This window comes from Nomia melanderi, chromosome 11, assembly GCF_051020985.1.
Source record: "Nomia melanderi isolate GNS246 chromosome 11, iyNomMela1, whole genome shotgun sequence".
Classification (NCBI taxonomy): domain Eukaryota; kingdom Metazoa; phylum Arthropoda; class Insecta; order Hymenoptera; family Halictidae; genus Nomia; species Nomia melanderi.
Window position 1 is genome coordinate 5189051 of NC_135009.1, and position 26380 is coordinate 5215430.

A 26380-nucleotide genomic window follows, 5' to 3' on the forward strand; every position below is an offset into this window, starting at 1 on the left:
TCGGCCAACTTAGAGGAGCGGCCATCATTCAATCAAGCCGGACAATTTAAACAGCCTGATTCACGCAGCGAAATCATTTAATATTTGACGTCAAGCACGATTATCGTATAACGGTGGGTAATGGCCGATTGTTTATACAGGTTGCAAGCGGCGCCGCAATTTTCAAATGGTGTATCTGCCTCCTGAGAACGATGTTGTTGAATCGGTCGGACGGGAGCAATGTTGCAAAGTGATCCGTCATTAGCGGCAGACGGACAGACACACGTGACTAATACAATTACTCCGCGCGACGACTCCGCCAGCCGACGAAACGACCAAAACAAATTGCAACGAGAAAGGGACAGAAAGACGCAGGGATAGAAGGAGGAAACAGGGAGAAACAATGAGGCGTCCGCCGCTTTCTCCTTCTTGCTTTTTCTTCGCGCTTTTAATCCTCGATATTCAGTCCCAGCTCTTTTAATTCGGTCAGCTCCACGTAACTCTTGGGAAATAATTCGACGAGATCGTCCCGTATCAAGCCGGGATTTCGCTTTTTAATCGGTCGCTCGCCGTTACTCGGATTTCACGGGCGAACGCCTGCACGCACGAACGCGGCCGCGGGCGGTTCTATTTCTCTGGAACCGTGGTTTGTTAGTTTCAGTTCCCGTTTCGGCGCGGCGGCCGGCACGTTTTCTATTTATAGACTCGGAATTGTCTTCATCCGTCCGTGGAACAATAACCGCGCGTCGCCGGGACCCGGGTAAAAAATTTCGATACGGGAATGCTAATCTGCGCCGGTTCATCGTCGTCACTGGAACGAAAAGGAGCGGCTCTCTGATCGCCGGCAATTACATCGTCGCTGGTACAACCGCACGCCGGAGGGGATAATCACGATAAGCGTCTCCGGGGAACGAAATAGAGAAGAGAGAAAGAGGGAAAGAGAAGGGGGAAGAGACAGAAAGAGAGGGATAAAGGGGGGAGGGAGAAGGAGTGAGAGAGGGTGAGGGGGGGGGGGGGTAGCGAATGATCGTCTAAGGTGAAAATTTCAACGAGCTTCGGAAATTTCCTACTCGACGGAATTTCTTCCATTGGAGTCCGATCTCCCAGCGTCTCGTCTTTCGTTCTGTCTAGCCGAGACGACAGTCTTTTCCATAACGCTCGGCACCTGCGACGCGGGAACGAGCTGTTGTCCACGCACACCCGGTTACTTTACATAAGATATGCGCGAGCTTAGACCGTGCTGAAAATAAACTCATAGCGATTCGACACGTTCGATCGTGACGCTTGGTCTCGTTGTCATTTAGCCTGATTTCCATCGACACGATTCGCGGCGCGCGGTGCGGAGCCGGAGCCGGTTTCGCCGCGCGAGTACGCGGAAAAGGCAAACCATTATAAATAGCCGGAACTATTACACGAATGATCGGGTACTCGGATTTAAAGTTAGACACCATCAAGGTTGCCGCTTGAATACTTTCGCGTCCCCTTTCGATCTCTTTCTCTCGCTATCTTTCTCTTTTCGACGTGCAACAGTCAATTGAGAATTACTGCGGCAGCGTTGTTAGAAACTTTGATTTCCAGCTTAACGACGTTTCAAATCTATAGAAAATGTTCTTTTAAAGAAAATATACAACTTCTTTCCGTGTTCGGGAATTGTTGACGATAAAGCAACTCTAGCGAGCCCACGCAGGAAGAAGTTGAAATACGGAGAATTAAAATGAGCTGATAATTATTCGTTCAAGAAATTCCAAGGCTTCTTGGAGATTTCTCGGAAATTCAGAACTGAAGAATTATTGTTATAATGTGTACCGTTTGGTGATTAAAGTAAATGAAAGTCGAGCGTATTATTGATCGAACAACCCTCAACCGAATCGATTAGAAAATGATCGAAGGAGCCACGGGATCCCAATTAGAATTCCATCTCTCGAACGGAACAACGAGCAGATTTCCATTTCGATAATAGTGCTCATAATTAAGTACCCGCTCTGATACGCGTGGATACTCATCGACAAGCTGTTTTCGATAAGATATCGGACGCGGATCGCTATTCACCGACTGTCCGGGGTGGGGGAATTGAAAGAGTCCAGGTGAATCGTCCCGAAACCGCCCCGGCCACGGGGGAAAAAATTTCGCCCGCGACAAATTACACATTGTACGGTCGCATTGTACACGACTCGCGGCGAGTGTTGACACTCACGGGGAAAAAAGATAAGATAGCAGCTGTTTCAGCAGCCAATCGCCACTTCAGTGCGTCGTCGTTCTACGTCACTGTTGCTAACTGTGGTTGTGTACACACGCCGATTGATATTTCTGTCGTTTCTCCAGCTTTTTTCCTCTCTCTCTTTCTTCTTCTTTCGCTCCCGCCGCGAATAGTCGTCGATTTCACTCGACGAGGAATGTCGCTCGGCGTCGAAACCAGGCCGATAGCCTGGCGCACGCCGGAAATCGCGTTGGAAGAGTAACAAAGCCGCGCGCGAAGTCTGTATCGGTCGCGTTTTCGGCACCAGCTATCGCCAGTGAGCAGACACTGGAAAATTTATGAATGATGTCGGGAGGAAGAGAGGTACAAACGAACTCGGCCGATAAATTAATTGGATTAGATAGGGTCCCGCGGAACGAAAAAGCGGGAAGTATCTCAGCGCGAGACTCTGTCATACACGATCCAAACCCGGAAAGACTACATCCGAATACTATGAGATTCGAATTCACAGTTGGCTATGATTCGTGGCTTGGAGTCTGACACGGAAACTTCGGATGCGAGATCTAGCGTCAGTCATTTGTTTGAACGGTTAGGTTTGCACGCAGCTTTCCGCGCAAAAATGGCATCAGGTATTTACGCGTTCCACCGCTGATAAAATGCTTTCACTATCAATCGCGGCGAATGGCGCGCGTAACGACCGTAGATCAAACAGTTCGGCGCGTGTAAACACCGTTAAGCCTCTTAACTTTGGCCTGTAAACAAGATTACATCCAGCGGGCTAGAGATCTGCAAGCAATTAGATTGTAAATGACGAGCTGGTCGTGTTATTTCACTGAACCTTTTCCTCTTTCTCTCTCCCTCCATCTTTCTCGCTCGCGCTCTTCCCCCGTGTTGCTCGGCTCGAGCGGCGTCGCAACCAGCATTCCTAGGCGCGATAACGCGATTCTATTTGACCGAAGCAGCTATTTTTACACGCTGTATCGCGACGCTTCTGGAATTCGGAAACACGGCCTCGCGACGAGGCCGGTGATTCCACAACGAAGAAACGAGGAAGCTAGCCGTGTTTATCATATTTTCGCGCTACCAATAAAATAGGGGATGGACCGCGAGCATGCACGCCCGCGACGCCGAATGGCGTGCAGGAATGTGATAACTGCGTGGTTGTGATAACGCTTAACTTTCGGCCACTTCAAAATATCCTTGACCAGTTTTTCTTATAAATCAGTGACGAAATCCTGTTCCGCAGCTAAGGTCGTTATGTCAAGCTGCTCGTCGCGAAATTTATTTCACCCAATGTAACGAGTTTCGGTTTAATTGCCGTTGGAACGCGAATATTCCAGCAAACACAAATTTCTCTATGATATTTTAGTATAATGAGGATCGTTGAGGAATTTCGTCGTTGATATTGAAGACGAGAAGAAAATGTTATGGTTAAATTACTACTGTTAATGGATATGTATATTTTTATAGGAAAATTTCAGTACTACTGATATATTAAGTTGCAGTGAATCAGTTCTGTTTATAGTTCTATACAAGCGCGTGTTCTGAGAATATACAAAGTTGGCGGGTCAGAAATCAAATTGAAATTTAGATGCGCGATTACTGCGCACGCGCGGTTCGTGGTACCGATTCTGACGCCATTACTGCGGATTCTTAAATACCGCAACTACTAAAGAAAGATATAACCAAACGATGACTGCCAGTTTACAAGAAACGTGAATCTCTGATCTACAAAAGCTACCCCAAACATTACTACCAGTATTTCAAATTCCTAATCACAAATAAACAGCCACTCCAAGAGTATCAATTCAAAATTTAGTAAAGGTTATGAAGTGATAGTAATAGACTACAAAAACTTTCTCCCAACAATTTAACATTTGCGCATCAATGATCTCTGTGAACGTTAGTGGGTCCACATAACTATCAACTCCATGAAAATTAATAGACGGAGCAAGAAAATCGGGACTCACGTTATTCGATGCTCAAGTCAACCCTACAGACTAGCGACCGATGCTAGGCTCGTACCACACATTCAGCAGACACCTCCGTTCTCCGGTACTCGAACGGTTCAAAATTCCATGCACCAACCAATCACTCATCCACGATCACACAGGGCGCGCAAGAATTTCCCACGCGAGGAGGAGGATTCCCGGCTAAGAATCGTACGGTGGTCGTAGTCGCGTCGCCGATCTCGATCGCCGCGCCGCGCAAGTGGCGCCAACTGGCCGGCTCGCGGCGACACTATGCTCCCCCGAAGTCATGTGTGCGCTCAGTATATTGCGGCCTCTGCTAGCGTATGGTCGTTCGCGTTAGGGGCACGTCGATTAGGTATATCGCGGTGGCGCGTACCGTTCCTCGTGAAAACGAGCCCGGTGACTCCTACACATCGTTTCCATCGTTCGCACGAGTCGTACACGCGCGCACGACACGCACGGGTCTCCGAAGTTCCCGGAGTGGCGTTTACAGAGCGCGCTCGCGCGCGCGTTTCTCTCGTCTCTCTGCGCGCAGTGGATCCGCTTTGATACGACCAGGCGACACAGGGGGGAGAGACGAAGATAGATAGACAGACCGTTGCAGGGGCACAGAGGCGGAGGGAAAAGCCGCGAGAAGAGAAGAGGAGTGTGGATCGGAGGATCGAGAAAAAGGGGATAAGAGAAATAAAAAAGAAGACGCATCTTGGTCGGGATAGAGAAGTGCGTCTGGTGTTCGCGCCAGGCTCGTGAGGCGTCCTTCCGCGTTCTCTCTCGCGCGTATACGCGCGCTGGAGTATCGCGCACGGCCAAGTGGTGTGATTTTTATTACCGACCGGAGCGCAGTGGTGACCCGCGGGAGGACGGAAGTAGCCGTTCAGTGAAGTTCCTCGACTTTTTCGCGATCGGTCAACCGGAGACCCGCAGGGATGACGAGGTAGCCCCCCATTCCGAGGGATTGGATTACCATGCTGGACACGGCCACGAGTCGCAGGTAACAGAGAACCGTGTGCGCCCCGTGTACACTGCCTCCTCCCCCTCCCCTACTTGCTTGCCACCTCTTCTCTTCTATCTCACTCCCACTACCCGCTCTTCTTTCTTTGCTTTCCACAGTACTCTTCCTCCCTTTCCTCCGTGGTTATTGCTTGCTCTCTTACTACCTCTGTCTCTTTCTCCCCCCCCCCCCCTCTCTCTTCTTTTCTTTTCTACTTGTTCTCTCTTTCCAGCTCGTTCTCTTATTCTCTTATTCCCTCGCTCTTTCTGGCTTATCGTGGCAAGCGTCGTCGGTCGGCGCACCGTTCGCTCGCCAGATAGCTCCTTCTCTCCCTCACAAGCTCTCTTTTTTTCTGTCTATCTTATGCCTTTTCTCTTTCTCTCTTTCTCCCTCTCTCTGTCGTCGAAGAGAGAACCGGCGGCGGGAATAGTTACGCGCGGGTATACACACGAGCGAATAGGAGGACGGTTTCTAGCGAAGTGCTAGCTACAGCCAAACGATTGGACATACACCAGCTGTCCGGAGGAAGTTTCTCTGACAAAAATTCCCCCGAGTGTCACTTGATACATCTCTTCGTCTTCGATTGGCAGCGATCGGTAGCAGGAAGGACAAGAGGAAAACCTGTGGAGAAGGGTTTTGGTAAAAGGGTGGTCGGGCCCTTTGAGATAAAGGCGCGCGCCGCATCCTGTTCGAATACTCGGTTCGCGATTGGAGGATGCTGTCTCGGCACATAGCAAACCTTGCGCTAGGTAAAGTGCATCGGGACGCGGAGCATTGCTGATGCCGGCACACGAAGTTTTGACGCGTGACGCGACGCCTTGTGATGGAAATTGGCAAATTCCTTTTGTCGTCGTGCGACCGCGGCGTCGATCTTGCCATGTATTTCCGGAACCAGCGTTGTTGACGTTTCTTCTGCGTCGCGCGCGCGCGTGCTTCCGCGGAAATTAGAACCACCTTGGCTCCTCGTGGCTGAGTTTACGTTTCTTTCAACGGGAGACGGGTCCCTTGTTGACGTTGTCGTTCAGTTTCTTTCATCATTTCGGGTACAATTTATGTAAAGTTGCCGGAATTGGCTCGAAAGGTTTTGAATCTTTAACGCATTCCTCGGTGGTCGAAAAGCTATGAGGTTTTTGCATTATTCATTTGTACAGGCGAAAAGGTATAAAAAATATTTACTAATGTCTTTTTTTAATGCAGCCTACTCTTTTCGAGTATTTCGTTAACCGAGCTCACTGGTCTACGAAATTTTTCCATATTTGTACTTCAAACTTTCATTAAAATGCTCGGGTGTATAATTTAAGGTTTTATAATATCGAAATTACTTTTTCGTGAATAAATTCGAAATCCCGGGTTGCACGTGAAGAACTTGCTCCTGATGGAACGCATTCGAGCCGCACGCAGTGTCAGTCAGAGTCGTGTTATTTGCTCCCGGTAATCGGCGTATCGAAGTCGCGGCCGTATTTTCGTCGCTTGGCTCCGATACACACGAATCTCTGACGTATGAAAGCAAACGGAGCCGAGGCTGGTTCGCGCGACCGTACCTCCGATCCCGAGAAATTACTGGAGCGACGACGTCTGATGTGTCGTGCCAGGGTCCACGGTGTTCTAACTGTTAACAGTTTACTTAACGAGCTGATAAGAGAACGTAGAGGAAAATTTCCAACGAACTTTTTCCCGGCTACCAATGGAATTATTGATCTATTCCTTTGTCTTCAATACGTTCTTCATCGTGCCGTTTTCAGGACATTTTTCTTCAAAGTTCTTTAGACGAATATTAAACAATTAAATTTTCTTCTATTATATTTATTCGTTAATTTGAACAGAGGAATTTAAACGAGTTTGATCACGCTTTGTTTTCACGGTAAAATTATCTTCCTCGCTGTTTCTTCTCATTGCTCGTCAGATAAGTGGACGTTTTTCGAATTCGCACGTGGCAGCAGCTAGTTGCGTGCTTCGCCTCCACTCAGCTGAGTCATCGTCGGTGCACCTTCCGGTGTACGTCAGAAAATTTTTTTGTTCCTTTCGTCTTATCTTTGCGCACGAATTTAAACGGTAGTCACTGGGGGAATTAATGAAAATCTAAACGACGTGAGCTCCAATACGAGCAATGCCTAAACTAGCACCTGTGTCGATAAATTTTTTCCTTGATGACGACAATCGCTAGGCTAACCCTCTTTCGTCCCTTTCGTCAGCTTGACACATCGAGATTAATCTAAAGTTCAGACAATGCAACACATCTTTCCTTTGTATCTACAAAAATCCCATTCCTTCATTTTCTGTACAAGAATTTTCAAACTACTCACAACTACTCATGGTACAACCACATTTCATTCCATTGATTTAAATAAATATTAAAATAACACAATCAATAAAATTAGTTCCACTTTCGTTTCATGTTTAATCTATCAAAAGCTTTCACGAAGGAGAAACACTTTTGACTTCCGTTTCCGCGAACTGGTTTGCGAACACGACCATTTCTTAACGGACTGATTAAATTATTGAAAGAGGGATGAGGATCAACGACTATATTTCCATCGACGAATCCATATGCCCTCGTCCCGTGAGCCGAAACACGCGCGAACAGGAAAATCGTTTCACGGAAAGCATGAAATTCGATCACGCGCGACAGAAATGCGGAATGAATTGCGTGGCCGCGGTGACATTCGGGGCGCCGATGTGCGCGCCGGGTAATCCGAGAAAATAAAATTCGCCGGCAGCGAGCGGAGCAGGGGTTGCCACGATAAGTATTGTCCAGGAGGAGAAATGTCCGGCGTAACCGGCCGCCAAACAATAGCTTTTCATCGTACGCTGTTCAAAAGCGAGGCTCGGTGGAATGACCGTACCAACGGAGACGTTTAATGAACTTAATTATTTCGAACGTCGATGCTTAACCCCTTTGTTGACCGCTATACCACTATTAAGCAGCAACATTGTTTAGCCAGGGAACAGGTGGCCTCGTCGTTGCTCGCATTTCGGAAACATTGATTTTAAATCATTTGTAATTAAAATTCTTCAATAGTACCCGCTGTAATATCCAAGATTTCCATTGTCTAGATAAAGCAATTCGAATGCTTGTCTTCTGGAAGTATATACACAGTCTATTCAAAAAATATACACATATTTCGACTGATCGTGAATGCAATGTTTACTAAGTATATCCGTGTCTTGTAATCAAGTTGAAGAAGACGACTGTTAAATCCTTCGAGTTATCGCAGGTGTTCGATCTGATGACCGTTCTGATACAAACACAGCTGATAACGTTCGGAGATGGGACTGCAGTCATCACGAATTATTTCTCCTCACATTCGTCTGTATTCTCTATCAATCACCGTTTTACGAAGCATATGTGCATTTACTTCGAACATGCAACGCAAGGAAACAAAATAAACCAATTCATTAAAAACTACCCTGCATTTTCCACTGATTGCTGTCTGATCTCTATTAACTAGCAGTCTGATTTGTATTCGTCGTTCGGGAGAGACCAATTCTTTTTATAGCTTTATTTTTACTTTTTATCTTCTCGCAGCGAAGTAATTTAGAAGAGAGATTCCACGAAAACTGGATCGGGCGTCGCAACGGATGTACGAATGCAAATAAAACAGGCTAAAAACCTTTTAAAAAGGCACTTTACAACTTCATTAATCCTAAAGATAGCAAGTAAAATATTTGCGTCCGTCCAAATTGTTATAATATTTCTACATGAATCTTTCACTTTCGAAGAATAAAACTGTGGATCGATAGTAATATTGTCAAATCTCCCGGGAACATAACAAATTGCGTAAAAGAAAACATAAAAAAGTTTATCCGATTGCCAACATAAGGGTTAAAACTGGCAACTGGCCAGAGCGCTGCAAAGCGTGAAGTGACACTACTCCTGCGCGAAAATGTGAGATCGTAACTGCAACGTAACGTGACTGGCACCTTGCGTTCCAACTCGAACTCGCGTTGTTTAGACTTTGTCCCCTACCGAAACGTATCGATTAAAAAACCACCTGTTGCAAGCGTCTCGGGTAATTTCGGTTTAGTGGATCGCTCGCGAAAGAAATAAATCTCGGAAGGGCCGCATTCTGGGTGGGGAAATCGCCTCAGTCTCCAGGCCGAGACGGCGCGACGAACGTGCGCGAGATCTATGAACCATCTAATGGCAATTAATGCGGCCAATTTACCGTAATTGCGTCGCGTTCGTTTCGCAGAAGCCTGCGCGCTGAGGCTACTTTGTACAGATTTTCGCCCGGAGTCGAGGTGCACCGCGCGGCTCTTGGATTTATAACCGCGGGGCCGGCTCGTTGGCCAGCAGCCAGCGGATCCTCATGCAAAACGAGCAAGAGGATCGATCTCGAACCGCACGGCGAGATCGATTAGCCGGATGGATCGATAATCGAAAGAGAACAACGAAACTTCGGGCCGACGAGCGGTCTTTTTCCTTCGTGGCGCGGCGTGACGCGCGATAGCCCGATCTGGAAAGAAAAGAGGGGAAGGGAAATAAAGAAGCCGCGCAGAATAGGGGAGAGAAAAAAAAAGCGAAAGTTCGTGCTTTCTAATTAATCAGTCAAGTTAAGTATTCCCGTGCTTAATGGCCGTAATTACCTCTACATGCTTCGCGCGGGCACTGAAATTACGCGATTGACCTGTGCGCTTCGTCGTTTCTGGTAGGGGGAAATTAATAAAACGGTGGCTGATGATGTAAGCGATCATGATTGCACGCTTTTTCCCCGTGTTCTGTATTCTTCGCTTTTTGTTGTTCTTTGAGGAATTCTAATGTTAGACGGCGCGCCAGATGTTCCAGAGGTACGGTTTTTAATTTCTGACGGAAGAAGGTCGAAGGGGAATTATACTGTATCTGGTCAGACTCGATACTTACCGATCGGTTTCGCGTTTATTCTGTGTAATTCTTTTGAACTCTTTTGTAGGAGGGGTGTGTTGATTACAACGAGGAACGTTTAATGTACTCTTTAGTTCGGGTGATGGTTGAGAATTTTTATATTTTGGAATGCGAAATACTGTGCAGTAGCGAAGCGAAACGAACAGCGAATTCTCACGTGTACCGAACGCACGGTAAAAATACTTTTATCATTATCAAACGACGTCGTGGCGCGTTATGCAACAGTATAGTCACTTAATATTCACACGTTTCGTGTACACTGCTCGCGTAGGGTAGGTATGTAACCCGCAAGTAGTCTAATATTGCAACTTCGACACCGCATTTAATATTATTTTCGAAAAGGAATGTCGATCTCATTTCCGAATAAATTTCATGTAATTTGCAAGATTTTAATTCGCGCACAATGCCACGGGAATGAAGAAACATCGTACGTAAAATGCAGACTAAACTCACTGTAATACATAACACAAATTATACGTGTGTATTAGATACCACGATTGCCACTGAACACCTCGTTTACGTAAATTACGGCTATTTATATTCTAACTCAGGCTATAAGATTAAGGACAATGCAGAAAGCTGAAAAATTATAGTCATTGGGCGCAATCGGAGGACAACGGAACAATATTTCATTTCAATATTTCCAAAACATTATAGCCGAAGGATCCGTTTAACATTTTAATAAGAGTTAATTGTAATTGAATCGCGTTCCGAATCGGCAGGGAAACAATTCATAAAATCGACCTGCGTAGTTAATGGATATCCACAATCAGTTTTCCAGCGATAGGAAATAAAAGCGGACTCCGGCCGGTGCCTTTAATATTCGTTCGGCTGGCTCGCGTGTTCCGACGAATATCAAAGTGCTGCTGGTGCCGGGGCAGCCAAGGGTGGTTGAGTAATGACTAACGAGTAATGCGCCGACATAAGTAAGCATTAAGTAACGAGTGCCACTCACACGTGCATAAACACGAGCGAGCGCTGGCATACAGACGCAGAGTGGCCGCGCGGTGTACGCGCTTCGACCGTGCACGAGATTACGAGTACGGTTGTCTCGGTTGATCATGATGTTCCTTTCATTCAGGCCCCGATTAACGATCTGCAGATGTATTTAACGAGTCTAAAAGCGGCACTGTGGTTTACCGGCCGTTCCCGGCCGCTTCTGCGTCGAGACCTGATCCCGTCGATGAATTCGAAATGACTCTCAACTACTTGGCGAGTTTCGACTAACTTCGGAAGAGGTGTAACTACCCTTTTAAGTTTCTTGCATTTTGATAAGGAATTTGAAAGACTACGTCGAAAATACCACTGATGATATTTTACCTGTCAGTTGTATAAACCTGGAATAGAAATCTGTTCTATAAGTTAATTTAATATGACGTAGATCTGATTAGACGGACATCGATCTTCTAGAAACGTACTCGTGTGAAAAAATTGTTCCAGTCTCTCGTAAAAAAGAAAAACACTTTAGAACAGAAGTATAGAAATTTGTTCCACGAGGTCCATTTGCCCATACAAGGATAGACACGGAGGCAGGATCGGTCTAAATAACCAGTGGCAAGCAGCACTGTACTGTAGTCTGTTTTTCGACCGAAGAGAGGCCACAATAGCTGTCCACTCGGCTCGGAGCATCCAAACGTCATCAAATATGAAACGACCGTGGTAGGGTGAGGACAGCTATTACGACGAACTGCGCGCGTCAGATCTCTTCCCCCGTGAAACGGGCTGTAATATCAAAAATGCCCCGGTAAATCAGCGACGTCGCGCCATCACGGACCTCCTCGAAAGTAGTCTTTTCTTTGTCCGCGCAAAAAGGGCCATCCGCAGCGAGGGAAAAGGGGGCCGCGCTCCGGGCAAGACGACGATGGGCAAGGGTGGAGGGGGCCGGAGAAGATAAAGGTGAGAGAAGCGCGGGACAAAGGCGAAGTGGGAAGATCAGCGGGTATCGGGCGGCGATCGCCTTGCTAGCCTGGAAATCCAGTTACTCCGGCAGGGGCCTCGAGACAATGCGCGCAGAGAGCAACCTCGTGCAATGCCGCCTCGGGAGAGCTGGTTCGGTGAGCGCGACGAAAATAACTCCGGCAGGAGAATATTACGGCACTTTGCAATGAGGAGAGACCAATGAAAAGAGATGAACCGCGCCGATGGGTATGAGCGAGAAGGAAAGACAAAGAAGCGATGCGCGACAGGCAAGAAGGAGAGGGACTGAGATAGAGGAGGATGACGAGGTAGTGAAGAGAGAGTGAGAGAGTCCAAGAGGGTGGATGGGTGGGAGGGAGCAAGAGAGAGGGACGACCGATACGATCGGAGAAAAAGAAGAGAAAGGGAGTGGGAGGGGGATGATAGAAGGGTGCAAGGGGAGAGGAGAGTAAGAGAGAGAAGCAGACGAAGAGCGTCGAATCGCGTGCTGGTGAGCATGTGTGTACGTATGTGGTACATACACGATAAGAAGTGACAAGGAAGGAAGGAGGGTGAGCAAGAAGAGAAAGAGAGGCACCAGGAATGAGAAGATCGTCGCACGAATCGACTCATGGCGAACCATTCGAAACGAGCCGACCGGCGGTCGTCTTCTTTTGGTCCGTGACACGATTGGCCGATCGGCCAATGACTGGTTCTCGGCGCTGGCCGATGTGCACCGCGTGTGTGCACCGGCAGCCCCTCCCTCCCCCAGCCTCCCGTCGCTCAGCCTGCGCCCCTCCACTCGTTGCCCCTTGGCTGAAATGCACTCGCGACGGTGTACAGTGCACTTCATTGACGGCCGCAAAACTGGTCCAACGCTGCGGCATAAAACTCCGTTAGAACCAGTTCCCCGTGAAACGGGCTGGCTCCAACCCTCCTGGCTCGGGCGGTCGGACCGAAACCACGGGGGTTTGCGACGGGAATCCTGGGCTGGACGGACTGGAAATTTATGAAAGGAACACCTATCGAGGCCTTTAATCGCTTCTGGGTTAGGTTCTATCGGGACAATTAAAGGAGCCGCAATCTCTAAGTTAGAGGACTGGAGTTAGAGGATCTAAGGTTTCTGTAATTAGCGGCTTTCAAAGTGCTAATCGCGGAAAGGGTGTTTATCGATTCTTAAAACGTCAGTAATTCCTTGGTCTGTATTAAAGCTTGGTTAAGCTTAATTTCGATCCTCTGTCTGAATTGTTAACTTAGGGTATAGAAATTAAAGGACAAAATGATTCTTTAATCGGTAACTTCCAAATTGCTGATGCTCCGCAAGGTGTCCTTTGATTTCGGAGGCGACCAGTGATTTTTTGGTTAGTAGGTTTGGAATATACACAGATGCGTAAATGAGGATCACGTATGTCGCGGGATTGCGGAGCAGGAAAGCCGCGCGAGCGCTTTTCTTCCCTTTCACGTACACACACCGTTCGACTCGCTCGAATACCGGGAAATCCTGGTTGCTGCCAGCATGTCTGCCAGGCCGACCGGCGGAATCCGAACGTTCACGGAATCCGCCGAGCGATTCTGATTCCGATTCCGAGTTTGTTAGACACGGTGGTGCGCGCGGCGGCCGGGCACCGCTCGTTGCGCGAGGCCAGTCCCATAAAACCGTAAACGTCGATTACGCAATGATGTAATATAATAATGGATATTGTCCCGGCAATGGAGATTCCGACATATAGAGTTTCTCGTTGCTTCGGCCGAGGCGCGATCACAATTGATACTTTGCCGAGAGCGTGCGTCAGTTCCATGCGACTCGCTCTTTGATTTCTGCGTTTCCTTTTCTTTCTTCTTTTTAACCGCCCGTGTGATTGCATTTTTATGTGTTTTTTGTCTTAGAGATAATTGAAGAAAAGCATTGCAACAGAAATTGGAAATGGGACAAACTTTGCTATTATCATGGAAATTGCTTTAGCTTATGTTTTAAGATTCACTGTAGAATTCATTTTGTCTGGAAAAAGTACACTAGAAATTCTTCGGTTAGTGTAACTTAAATTTCAAAAGGCCTCTTCGATTCTTTTTAAACATTTGAAAATCTTCGAGTGAATTAACCAACTTCTAGCAACATACATTACTGAAAGATCAATAGGCTACTTGTTTCACTTCCAACATCTTAAAATTCTAACTTAAAATTCTTGTTAACGGAAGAAACAAGTTTCTGCACGCTGCGTTTGCATGAAGATGTGCAATCTAATGGTGACATTTCATTCTGAACAATCCCAGTAACCTTTCCATTTTACTATAGCAAATGATACCTTCAATACGAAAATTGAAACGTTCCCTGTAATCCGCGTTGTAACCTCGAAAAAATTTAGATGCCCAGATTTCCCGGGGACACAGTAATTCCCTTGTTTATAGCGAAGCGTACAGCGGAATTCTAGGATTCGTTGCTCGTCCGAGAACAAAAAACACGGCTGATAGAGCCCCGCGGTTTGTCCAGATCTCATAAAGATATGCTTATTCATCCTAATGGTAGGTTGTCGACGTGGACACGCCTCTATCAAAGTCGTCGGTATCTACAAAGAAGACTCTTCGAGATTTTCTTCCCGTTCCCACCATTCTGCGGCTGACGAGAGTAATTCTGGCTCTCGTGCTACCTGTGTACTGTGTTGCGCACTCCGAGAAGGAGGTGACCACCGTCACCCACCTGTAATATTTCACTGAAGCCACCTGGCCTCCTGTTTCTTGCCGTTTGTATCGTTCTCGGCGATTTTAACGGGTATACAAGATAATTTGGAGAACACGTAGAATTAGAAATAACCACTATTTAACACTAGAACAACCTCACTCGTCAAAATGACAGATTTCCGTTTTCTTATATCGCAATTATTGATATCTTAAAAACGTTAAATATCTGAGTTGACTTGAAAAATACAAAGTTTTACTTCAATACTATAATCAATATATAAAGAAACTGAAAAAGAATCTATTGTTACAATTTTAATAAGGATTATATATTAATCCTGTTAAACACTCGATTGTTTTACTGTTAACACGGTTGTTAAATTCCTAAAAAATGCTGTATTCTGTGATTTATGGTATACGATACATGGTGGTATACGAAATAGAAAACTAGTAAAACAAGGGAGTTAGGTTCTAAAAGTTAAAACAACTATACCATTTTCATTTTATAACTAAGAGAAATGTATATACATTGAGATTTATTTATTAAAATAATAATTGATCAAAAGTATGATTATGTTATTCTACAATTCTTGAAAAATTTTGAATATAGTGAAACTGTGTTGTAGGACAAAATTTTCTTTGTATATGATATTTCATTTAGTATACATCTACAGGTGTATAAAACTGCATGGAAACAATAACATTGTCTTATAGCCCGTTTAGTTTTCAAAGTAATTGATTTCAATTCGCGCGACACGCCATTTAGTATCCTCGAAGTAGTAACGGTACGCCATGACCAGACACAGATATAGATTCCTGTTACACTGTACTCACATCGGAAGATGTCTACAAGCGTGTTTACCTAAAACACGAAGAATCAAATGAAGAAATTATTTTGCATTTTTTTTACTTATTTCTTCATGCGGAAGCCGGTCTTATATATTCTACCACGGATGTATCCAATATTCTACGCACAAACATCTATTACAACCATTATATTACAAACATATGTAGTATCCTGTAGAATATAATGTAGTCTTCAACTTTTAACTTTTTAAAAAGACCTTGAAGGGGAGAGCCAAAGCCACTTAAAGAGAAGCTTACAGAAGAAGGGAACTGTTTTAGCTATAGCAGAGATGATTGTTGTAGGTGGAAAGGGTAGCTATAGCAGAAGTTCAGTTGTTAGTTGTAGAACAGTTGCAGCTGAAAAGTGGTTGTCAGTCGAGTCGCGTGTTATTTATAGTTGTTTTGTAATATTAATTTCTATATTAATTTTCAATTATAATCGCCAATAGATTTTAAGAACTTATGTATACTTAGCTTATAATATACATTATATTCTATATCTCAATATCCAATTTAATTTAGTTGAAGAAAGTACGACCATACACAGTTTCCAATGGAAATAGTACATCATCGTGCCTTCAAGGGTTGGTCGGGGAACGAGGGAGAAAGGGAGTAGTGTCGCAGGGTGGGACGATCATGAACGAGAAGGAAATAGTACTGAAGAGAAGGAGAGGCAAAAAGGAAGAAAACCGGGCTGAGGAGGGAATGGTGTGTGAGGCCAGGGGGAGGGGGGCGAGGAAGAAGACGAAGAAGAAGAAAAGTGGCGAACCGGCCGACCGCAACGAACTTGAGGTAAACCAAACCTACCGGTCCTGCCGCTCGCGCTACCACTACCACCTACCGAACTATTACCTACAGCAGGTCTATATCTGGACTCCGGCTCCTCGTCTCTCTTATCCGATGCACCGCCGTGTGCCGGAACAGTGAAATCACCTACGTATTCTGCCCTCCAGTGCTATGTGGGTGTTCCCGGCCTCGCCGTGACGATCCCCTTCGGGATCGAACCGCGGCAATGAAACTCGTTACGGCCGCTGCACGAGGATTCGTTCCGGTTTCACTGTGAATTAAGATCTTCTGGATCGTCGGTAGCTATCTATTTGAACAGGCCTCCTCCGAACACAGAAAAATCCTCGAGAGTTTATCACGGGTTCGTTACATACAGGTGTCCGAACTGTTGCATCATGGCTGTTGCTCGTTTTAGGGCTGTCATGTATAGACACATCACGCTCCGCAAGTTGCTTCGTTGTTAGTTTGTACGTTTGAAATGTTATTAACCCTTGCTTTTCTCGGGCTTGAAAGGGTTACGAAAATGAGACTGCAGTTGAATTAAGGGAGATTGAAGGAACAATGGTGCTATGAAAACGAAAACTTTATTGAGCTGTTGATGAGGATTGATTGAAGCATTTATATTATGCATCGGCTTTTGCATCGAAGCTTTACATCAATTTATTAACACTAAAGCTATCGAGCAGTTAAATTAATTTTTTGAAATTCCTCTATAGGAACTCCAAGAATGCATCTACTGAGACTTTAACTGATTTACCATTCAGTTTGCGTATTGCTAAATCAATTGCTGAGAGGAACATCTGTCACCTTTTTAATAATTGCAAAAAGAAGAAATCAGGAATGGGTCGTCTTGACCTGATTGGTAGTTTTAGTGTTAAGAGTAGAAAGTAGTAACAAATTGTACTGTCCAAAATTGTTGTCAAGAAATCCAGCTTTGTAACCCAGTAATAATTAATACGGTTGATAACCATCACTTACCCGTGACATCTGAAAAATAGCGGATTCCAACGGAGCCCGCGTCACGAACTTTCTCATCAAAAGTTCCACAAATTCCCTTGAGATCAGTCGCATGAATCAAACTGAAAACTCTCTCCTCCAGAAAAAAGCCGGTACATCTCGCGGCGAGGCAAAAAGCCCGGTTAACGAGATAATCCTCGTTGATCGATGGGTATCAAAGATCCATCGGAATCGAACTTTTTCTCAGGGCCGCGTGGCTACGCAGCTGCCGGTGTAATTAATACGCGATCCTCGTTCGCGGCGTTACGTAAACGTGAACTGTGTGGCCGGAGGGATGGAAAGAGATCGCGTTCGAGAGACGGAGAGAAAGAAGAGAGGAAAAAAAGGCAGGTTGAGGAAAAACCGAATGGAAACGAGACGCGGAGAACAAGTCCGGGACGGCGTTGGCCGCTCTCGTGTGGATCGATCGATTAAAATCGTCGGCGTGCCAGCAGCTGACATAATCCGGCTCGCATGGGCCCGACCGATTAGAAATCCGTGAGTGTTGCCTTAATTGACGCGATTACATTTACGAGCGCCACCACGCCAACATCAGACCGCCGCGAGTGAGCGAAACACGCGCGACCGGCGCGCGGCAGGTGTGTTTGCGCGTGGAAAACACGAACGACCGAGCGGTCATGCGTCTCCCAGGCGACAAAGAACTTCAGGACCACGCTCGTCGAGTTCGAAGTCGCTTTTTCTCTTGTTGACAGACGATTCAGCGAAACCCGTGGCCCACCGTTGTTGGGAATTATGGACGGATAACTAATTCTCGCGAACGTTCGCTGATTGTTTTTGTTGGTCACGCGGAAATGGATGTACACACGGAATTCCTTTCTTTCAAGTACTTCTTCACCAGGATGCGTAATTACGGTCACCGTGAGAGCAATCGTCTGTTGATGGAACGGGGAATCCGAGTTTTTAACATTCAGCGTTATTTTGCAGTTTGGCATACGAGGATTAAAGGTTTCTTAATTGATTTTTGTTAAGGAATGGTAACTATATTCATGCTAGGATAGGTACATTCAAATAACATAATATAATAATTTCCAAAACCTCCCTCTTTACGTATCACAATCATTAAAAATTCCACAGTCAAATTCTAATACTAATAATTAGCAAATAATTCCTTTCCTTTGCCAAACCTTGCGTCCAAAATAACCCAAATCCCGCCACAAGGTAAATAACAACTGAAACATACTAAAACCAAATATTCTCTTTCAGGTGGCTGTTAGAAGTTCATGCTGAAACCGCGAAGAGCACCGATTGGCAGCAGCATGCTAGCAATATAGCGTTCAAGCATCGACAGTCTTCTACGTGAAGTGACTTTGCCATGTTGCTTAGGTAAGATCAAAAACGACGTGATTTTTCCGCGGTAACAATGCGCGCGCGTCTGCGCACTCTCTCGAGTGTGTAAACGACCTCGGCGATGTCGATTCAATGCTCCCGGTTATCATTTATCGTGTGGGTAACATGCACGAACTTTACGTATCGCCCCCCCCCACGTCTCCCACAGCGTTGTTGCACCCTGCCTCCTCCCTATCCCCAGTCCCTGTCGTGTATCTGCAAACTGTCGGCAATGTCGATGAGGAAGGATGTTTTCGTAGTAGTGTTTTCGCCGTTGCGAATCGTTGCAATTGCAAAGTGCGGCGCGCGCGATTCAATATCGCCGGCCGAGGAACAACGCCGCGCCGCGTGTTATCGTTTGTTGGTGTACTATTTTCGTGTGTTATCTCGGTCCACGTCCGCCATGCAGTCGCAAACACGGCCGACCGTTTCGCTCTCCTTCGTAGCCGCCGTTACTTCGCGATTTAACCCCACTAGACTTGCTTTGAGGGTCTTTCTCGACCCTGTCACATTTGAATTCTTTTTAACCGTTTGAGTACTAGGGGTCTTTGCAATCACCTGGTTGGAAAATGACAAGCAGCGTGATCACGTTTCTTTCGTTTCAGCTCAGAAACTAAATTACGCTTTTCTATTTTTACATTGAAAAATTCTAAATATTGTGATTGTTTCGTTTTTCCATTTCTAAGCAGGTAATAACAATAATAAATAATTAGAATGAAAATAAATGAATAAACTTAATTTGATTCTACCAATCGGTAGATGTTAACATGTTGACCAATGTTGTGTCAAATAGACACTTACCGAAACTTCTATGCAGTCAACAAATTTTCTTAACCCCTTGCACTATAATGGCGAGTAAGACTCGTGGGAAATTTCCAGATTCATTAAAAACAATTTTATTATTTTACATATTTCATCCACAAAGTTAATATGTATTTATAACAAATGAAATATTTCGTAACGTTTTTTCGAAATCATAGACAGTAAAATTAGTTAGTCGAGATTAGTTTAAAAGAAAATCATATGACAAGGAGTTAATGAAACGGGAACTAAAATGTTAATCCTTTGCAGTTCGAAGTGCTCTTGGTTTTTTACTCGATAGTCACCAAGAAAGTTAATATTTAAGTTTTTCTAAAAAATAATCACCCGTATAAAACTGTCATATGTGTTAAAACCTTTTTATAACTTAGCGTAACTTTTATAAAAAAATCATTATTACTATACATATTTTTATCTAATTTCCTAAATCAACGGACTAAAATCCTCGTGGACTAAAAACGGACCTAAATCATGGTAGTTATACGACATCGGGCATCATATAAAAGAACTTCAAACATTTTAATAAAATTATTATTTAAACAACTCAGCGCAGTAATTAGGAAAACCCTTTAGCTTCCTTCAAGTGTTCCCTGAAAAGCGTGCGTTTAATAAAATTTTGCAAAGCAGAAGAAATGTTGAAAGCAAACAAGGAACCTCTCAGTCTCTGCCAGCGTTTTGAATCCGCTTATAAAGTTGCAAACTCAGAGAATCCATCGAAAGCGTTAAATTTACCGTGAATTTCCTTGCTTTCCGAGAAACGCTCATTTTTCCTAGCGCGGTCCGCCTGTAGTAAATATGTAGATACGTGGAGCCGGCTCACGTGGCGCGGAACGTGTTAAAAAGGAGCAGAATGTTGGCCGCAGCGTTGTGTCGCGCGGTCAGTGATTGCGCAATCCGGGGCCAGACCGAAGATTAGGGTAAACGGCCCGGGGGCCCGGCGTGGTTTTCGAAATCCGGCACGAAAGCGTCACGACGTTGGCGCGCGGTCGCCGCGAATGACCGTGTGTAAACTTCGCGTGGCTGAGGTACGAAGGACCCCGTCGGCGATAAAACCAGTCACGAACGTTGCGCGCGGGGAAAACGTACGCGATAGCCACTTCTGCAGAATTCTGGCCTATGCACGTGTACACGGGCCGCGGGCGGCCGTGCCCGACCTCACGGTTCGGCCTGTGTGCGCGTCACACGGAAGCGCGGAACAATGCAACACCATTCATGGTAAAAGAAGAAGTGGTTGAATCACCGTCCATGCGGGCTCTGTAGGGTTGCTCGAGAAGATACTCAATCCAAATTTTAGCGACACCGTGAATACGTTTGAGTCCTTGTTTTAAGATGTTCTGAATTCTTATATAATGTAGTGTTTCCCCCTTGTATTATTTTCTTTTGCTCCCACGCTGATGTAACTTTTCGCTATCAACGATGTGGAAGAAACGCAAACAGATTTTCCATTTCACTGTTAATTAAAAGCTACTTTGAAGATAACAATTGGTAGTAGCAAAATAGATTTTCGCTTTGATGCATGCGCAATGAACAATATTAGTTCTTATTAGATTAGTCTGGATATTTTTATCAGTCTCGCTCGTCATTGTACGGCAAGAGATTAAGATGAAAATGTAGGAAGTTCTTTTCTGTACACCGTCGTTTCTTGGATAAACATCGGAGCTTTATTTGATTTGCATGTTCCTCAACAAAGGTCTAACATGCCTGTCCGTGACTTACTGTTTCTACTTCCATGATGAAATTATCAACAATTTATAACACCCTTGATCTTCGAAAGTCTCAAGTCTCTTTTCGCCAAGGAAGCTTTCCAAGAAAAATGGAAGAAAATCGTATTTATAGGAACGTATTCTTGAAAGATTGAGTTTGCTGTTTCACTATGTGCGCCCAATCCTTTAATTCGCCTCCTGGAAGTCCAAATTGATCCAGGCACTGCTATCTCACGTTGAAATATCTCACGGAGACTGTAAATAAATAGAGGAAATTCCTTTTCCTCCGATTACGAAGTCGGAATTTCCAGTAAAAGTTGAAATTCTCGAAGCGATGCGCCGCGACTCGCGTCCGAGGCGTTCGATACAACGCACGGATGTGGTCGGCTCGCGAGATTAGTAGGTTTCCAGGGAATAATTACAGCCGGCAAGCGAGGCGTGTTAACCCGACGGAATCGTAACGATATCAGACAGTGAATGCGAATTTATGGAAACGTTCGATCGGCAATTACGGCAACTCGCGGCTGGGACGGAATTCGTAGCGATTTCTCGCGAACACGATACGCGTGTCAGTCGCCACAAAAACACTGGGCTGTATACATAAAAAAAGTAAATGCTTACAAGCTTTAAATGTAAGTCAAAATAGCTGTTAGATTTCTGATGCATAGTCTTTTTACTAGTGTAGATGCTGGAACATCTTAAGACATGCAAGTGACATACTTCAAACTACAATAGTACTTACTTGATGTTTTTACTACATAGTATGTGTTGTGAATATGGATTTTAAAAAAGTTTAGTGGAATATTCTGTAAATACTGTCTCTAGTAAATAGTTTACTCTTTTTATGTACAGAACTTTATACAATAGAGTGTTTACTGACAATATTCCTAGTCAATGCTAATACTTTCCTTTAAATTTATGACTCCCTATCTAGATAGTATCTAACTTAGGCCAAATGTATACGAGCGATTTACGAAAAAATGTCGCGATTGCAATTGTTTTTGAATAATAAAGACGCATAGATTTCTTATCTTTTTTTTGTCACACAGAAAAATTTATTTCTATTACACCAAAGCAATCGCTCCTGCGATATTTTCAACAAACCGCTCACTTGCATTTGGACTTAAGGTCCGTTTATATCCGACTAGCGCTACCCGATAAATGCGGCGATAAGACCGAAACAACGAAATACATACTTTTGCTTTAAACGAAAGCGTTTATGTTGTAGCAACGCAGACAGCTACCTTTAGTTAATTGATCAACGATACAAGCATTTTGCATTGACACTATCTCAGCTTTTATCGCTGCTCCGCTACGCACCCTTCATGTGTCGTTCGATAATAGAGTATTTGTAGAGAAGATAATAAGCGCCAAACATGAAAATTTTCAGAAGGAAGAGAAAAGTTACCTAACGTTACCTTGAATGTATTGCATCGTTATCTCATAATGATGTCATCCTTAAGTATTGCCAGTATTATCGACGGCTACTCACGAAAATGAAATTTGCGCATAAATCATATACTCCAGAATACTTAACCAGAAAATTTTCCAATCTTGCCACTTACAGTGTTTTCTAGAAAAACTCAAAACTCAATAACTTAAAAGGTATAAGTGATACGAAAGAATGCTTGACACAAAAATTGTAATGAATAGAGTTAAATATATGGCTGTTATATTTTCTTTACATTATAGGAATATTATAAAGTTTTTTAAACAACAATGAATATTTTCATTTTCGATTTGAATGTTATATAAATAGAGGAACGGAATTTATTTACACAAAATTATACGAAATCGGATCTACAAGCTTCGAAGAATATTTTCCATTGTTAAAAATCTGTATAAATATATTTAGCAATAAATACAAGGTTAAAATATAAATACGTGGAAACCCGGAATGTCTATAGGGTAATATTTGAGCGTGTTAAACAGTGGTTATTATTCATCAGTTTTTAAAATAAAAATGGTTTTGCATAGCGGGGACTATTTAGTAACAAATTGTTAACCTTCAATTTTCATTATGTTAATAGTCGAATTTTTAGATTTTGTCCACAGACGACCGCACTGAGTGTTGATGATGCTCGATATCCCCGCGTGAGGGCTTTTACGAGGCCGATTTCCCATTACCGGGCCCGCCAATGAAATATCGTATTCGTAAGCCCGGCCAGGCAACTACGAAATCGTGTGTTTGCTCGCCTCGGCCAGTAATAACATTGCGGTCTGCGAGTACGAAGAGTGGAAATAGTCTTGGGCATGTTATAAAGTTACACAGGGATCGGGGTAACGCGATACACTGTGCCGAGATACAGTAGTTAGAGATCGACTGGGATGAAAAAATCTGACGGCGGTGAAAACGGCATTGGATCTAGCCCCGATATACCAATGACGCGCGGATCGCGAAATCCCGGTCCGCGTATACTGTCCACCTTCGGTCTCCATTATTCTGCGAATCGAACTGATATGATTTTACAGCTGATAATTTTTTTATACATTTACATTGATTTAATCCTATTACGGTCATCAATTGATTTACACACTCGAAGTATGATTAAAAAAGTAAGAGTATATAGTGCAATAATTTTCTTATACTATCCCTAAATTTCGAAAATATTCTTAACTAAATAAGAATGCGACAAAGTTGGAAGAATTAAACAAACAAAATATTGTGATGAACATAAAAACGTGATTGGGTCGAAGAAGACCCGACGAATGTAACAGAGTTAATATGACAACATTGGAAGTAACGAAATCATGGGTTTTTCGGTGTGTCGCTCGCTGGCCAAAATGGTAGATAAAGGAAAAGCGATTCAAAATTTTCTATAATTTGTCTATTCAGTATTCCTTTTTACCTCAATGTGTATTATTAATTATAAAGCAGATTTTAATATTGGATCAAAGTTCCCTGAATTTGTATTGGAAATCTCTCTCCCAAACAATTGGTGTCAGCGATGCGTTTTAGTGCGTCAGGTCAGAACCCGGAAACGGTTCGGTTCGGCAGTAAAATGTAACCGTGTCAATATAAACATAATCGAGGTCCCGTCATCATTAAACACACACGTGACCACGCCTCACGCGTTAATTTCACTCTCAATAAACATTTCACGAACGGTCCGCTTTCACTTGTTCCGCTGAAATGCTCGCGCATGATCCCTTTACCAAACAGATCATAGAGAACGATTATCCCCACGAAAATTGCCGCGCTATCTCCCGATCGAACAAACTCCCGGTCTATCTCGAAACCGTTTCGATCGGGATCTATAAATAACCGGCGGCTCTGATTTTTCAAGTGAATCCACGCTTATCGGCCTCGCTGTCAATCAGCCACGCGCTGCCGTATCTAATTCGTTAGACGCCGATGAAATCAATCGGCGGCAATTAATCACGGAAAAAGTATTCGGCGCGGCCATGTCATGGTACGATTGGTATACCGATCTTTAATTATATTCTTCGGCGGCGTGCGTCCTGCCAGACAATAGACATAAACATAGACAATAGATGTAAACGATATAGGTATGTCATCTTAAGCACAAATGTTATACTGCTGTTTGAAGCTATCGTAACGATGAATCAAACTCGCTATGAAAGTTTCGAAATCAATTTAGTAAAAGTTAACATTATCAATTGCACATGGATTGAAGTAAAATATTTAGACTTCATTACTTGAATGTTTTATCTTCAGAATGAACGTGTGTTTAAAATGAACAATAAGCTTCGTTAACTTTTTACAGATTATTGACACTTTGGCAAAGTGCACTGATCGGTGTCCTACGGAAAATGATCATATTGCAATGTGTAGTCATTATTAACCCTTTGCATTCGATTTCTTTTCAATGTTGTTGAGGGTAAACTCGTCTTTATTTTTAGGGAAATGAATTAAAGTATTGTATAGCGGTAGAATTCAATGCTTCATATTTGTTTTATTTATTATTATTATAAGACTTAATTTTTACAATTTTATTAATTGTGGTACTTTTCAAACAATTTTCAACGTTCTATAACAAATTTGTATTGTCATTTCCAGCATGACATACGAGTGGTTAACAGCGCTTTGGTTCTTGCTAATTCAAGGGACACACGAATTTAAAAAGAGACCAATTTTCTCTCGTTTACTGAAGAAATAATAGGGTGTTGTTTGTAGCAGAAGCTACCAGTGAATAAAAAGTTACTAGTAAAACAAATCCAAGAAATATATTATTGAGAAGAAAATTAATCACACTGCAATAGGGTTAAAACTGCTCAGCGCCCGGAAGCTCAGTTGAATAATCCCGCGCGGCGCAGAGAGAAGTCAGCACGCGAAACCATCGAATATCTTATCACCCAGGGCTCTGGTTTGCTTTCGTTGGCCGTTCGTAATAACAGCCGGCCGTTATGCGCATATATAAACGTCGTTAGCCCGCCTAGACGACCGAGTGATTCTCGGCCGCGTTGAATCAAGAGAATTACGGCCGGCCGGCGGCTTTGGAGCTGCGCCAGCGATTCGTTCGCGTGCGTACCGATTCCGCGGAACATCCGTCGCAGGCGCAAGTGGGTCGCGCGACAAGACGCGACGCGATTCGCGATCCCGGTGAAATTAATGCTATCCCGTACAGTGGCATCATGTTGATGTCGAATATCATGCGAAGAAAATATATTGTGTATAAATGAAAGGAATAAACATACGTCTGTTGTAATAAGAAAGATTACATTTATTTGCATACGTCATTGAAATTTCGTGTACACCAAGTGGCAGGATTAAGAGGCATTGAAGTTTTTGCGAATTTTATAAGATACAACTTTAACACTAAAGTTAGGGGCATTTATTCTACATTTTATTCTATCGTTCCTAGAAGATAACATGTTTACTTATATAGATTACGAATTATATTGTGTATTTGCATAATTCCACCATTAAAATCAATTTAAACAGTTACCAAATAATATTTAAAACATTCAATATCCGAGAAATGGAAGGGTTCCGTAAATCTAGTATTAAAGTTGGGAGGTCGTTGGACGACTAGAATGAAGAATACGAGTTTTCTGATCAGTTGTTACATATCTATTCTTATCTCATTTTCGATGCTAAGTTGCTATTCGTCAATACGGTTGTACGTAATAAATCAGTTATAAGCGAAAAAAATAATGAATCTACAGTACTTCAAATTTAGATTTATGGACATGCATTGTTGTTACGTTGTCGTAACACACGGAAGGGTTTCCGTGTAAATGGTTGGATTCTTGTCTCGATCGGAGAATGACACATGGCGAGCTGTTAGTATAAAAGAAACACTTTATTATAACTACACAAGTTTAAGG

The 26380-nt window shown here is 43.8% G+C and overlaps 1 protein-coding gene and 1 long non-coding RNA gene across 2 annotated transcripts in view; one reads left to right on the forward strand and one right to left on the reverse strand.

Moving 5' to 3' along the window:
* The window catches only part of LOC143175089 (uncharacterized), a 199028-nt gene extending 194676 nt beyond the window's left edge, over positions 1-4352 (reverse strand). The window contains exon 1 of the long non-coding RNA XR_012999725.1: positions 4147-4352. This is a non-coding gene — a long non-coding RNA (uncharacterized LOC143175089). The remainder of the gene's footprint in view (positions 1-4146) is intronic.
* LOC116435194 (guanylate cyclase 32E) overlaps positions 1-25748 on the forward strand; it is a 58703-nt gene extending 32955 nt beyond the window's left edge. Inside the window, exons 24-25 of the transcript XR_012999722.1 lie at positions 18444-18563; positions 25110-25748. The gene's annotated coding sequence lies outside the window, so the exon portion shown is untranslated. The remainder of the gene's footprint in view (positions 1-18443; positions 18564-25109) is intronic.
* Positions 25749-26380: the final 632 nt, after the last annotated feature.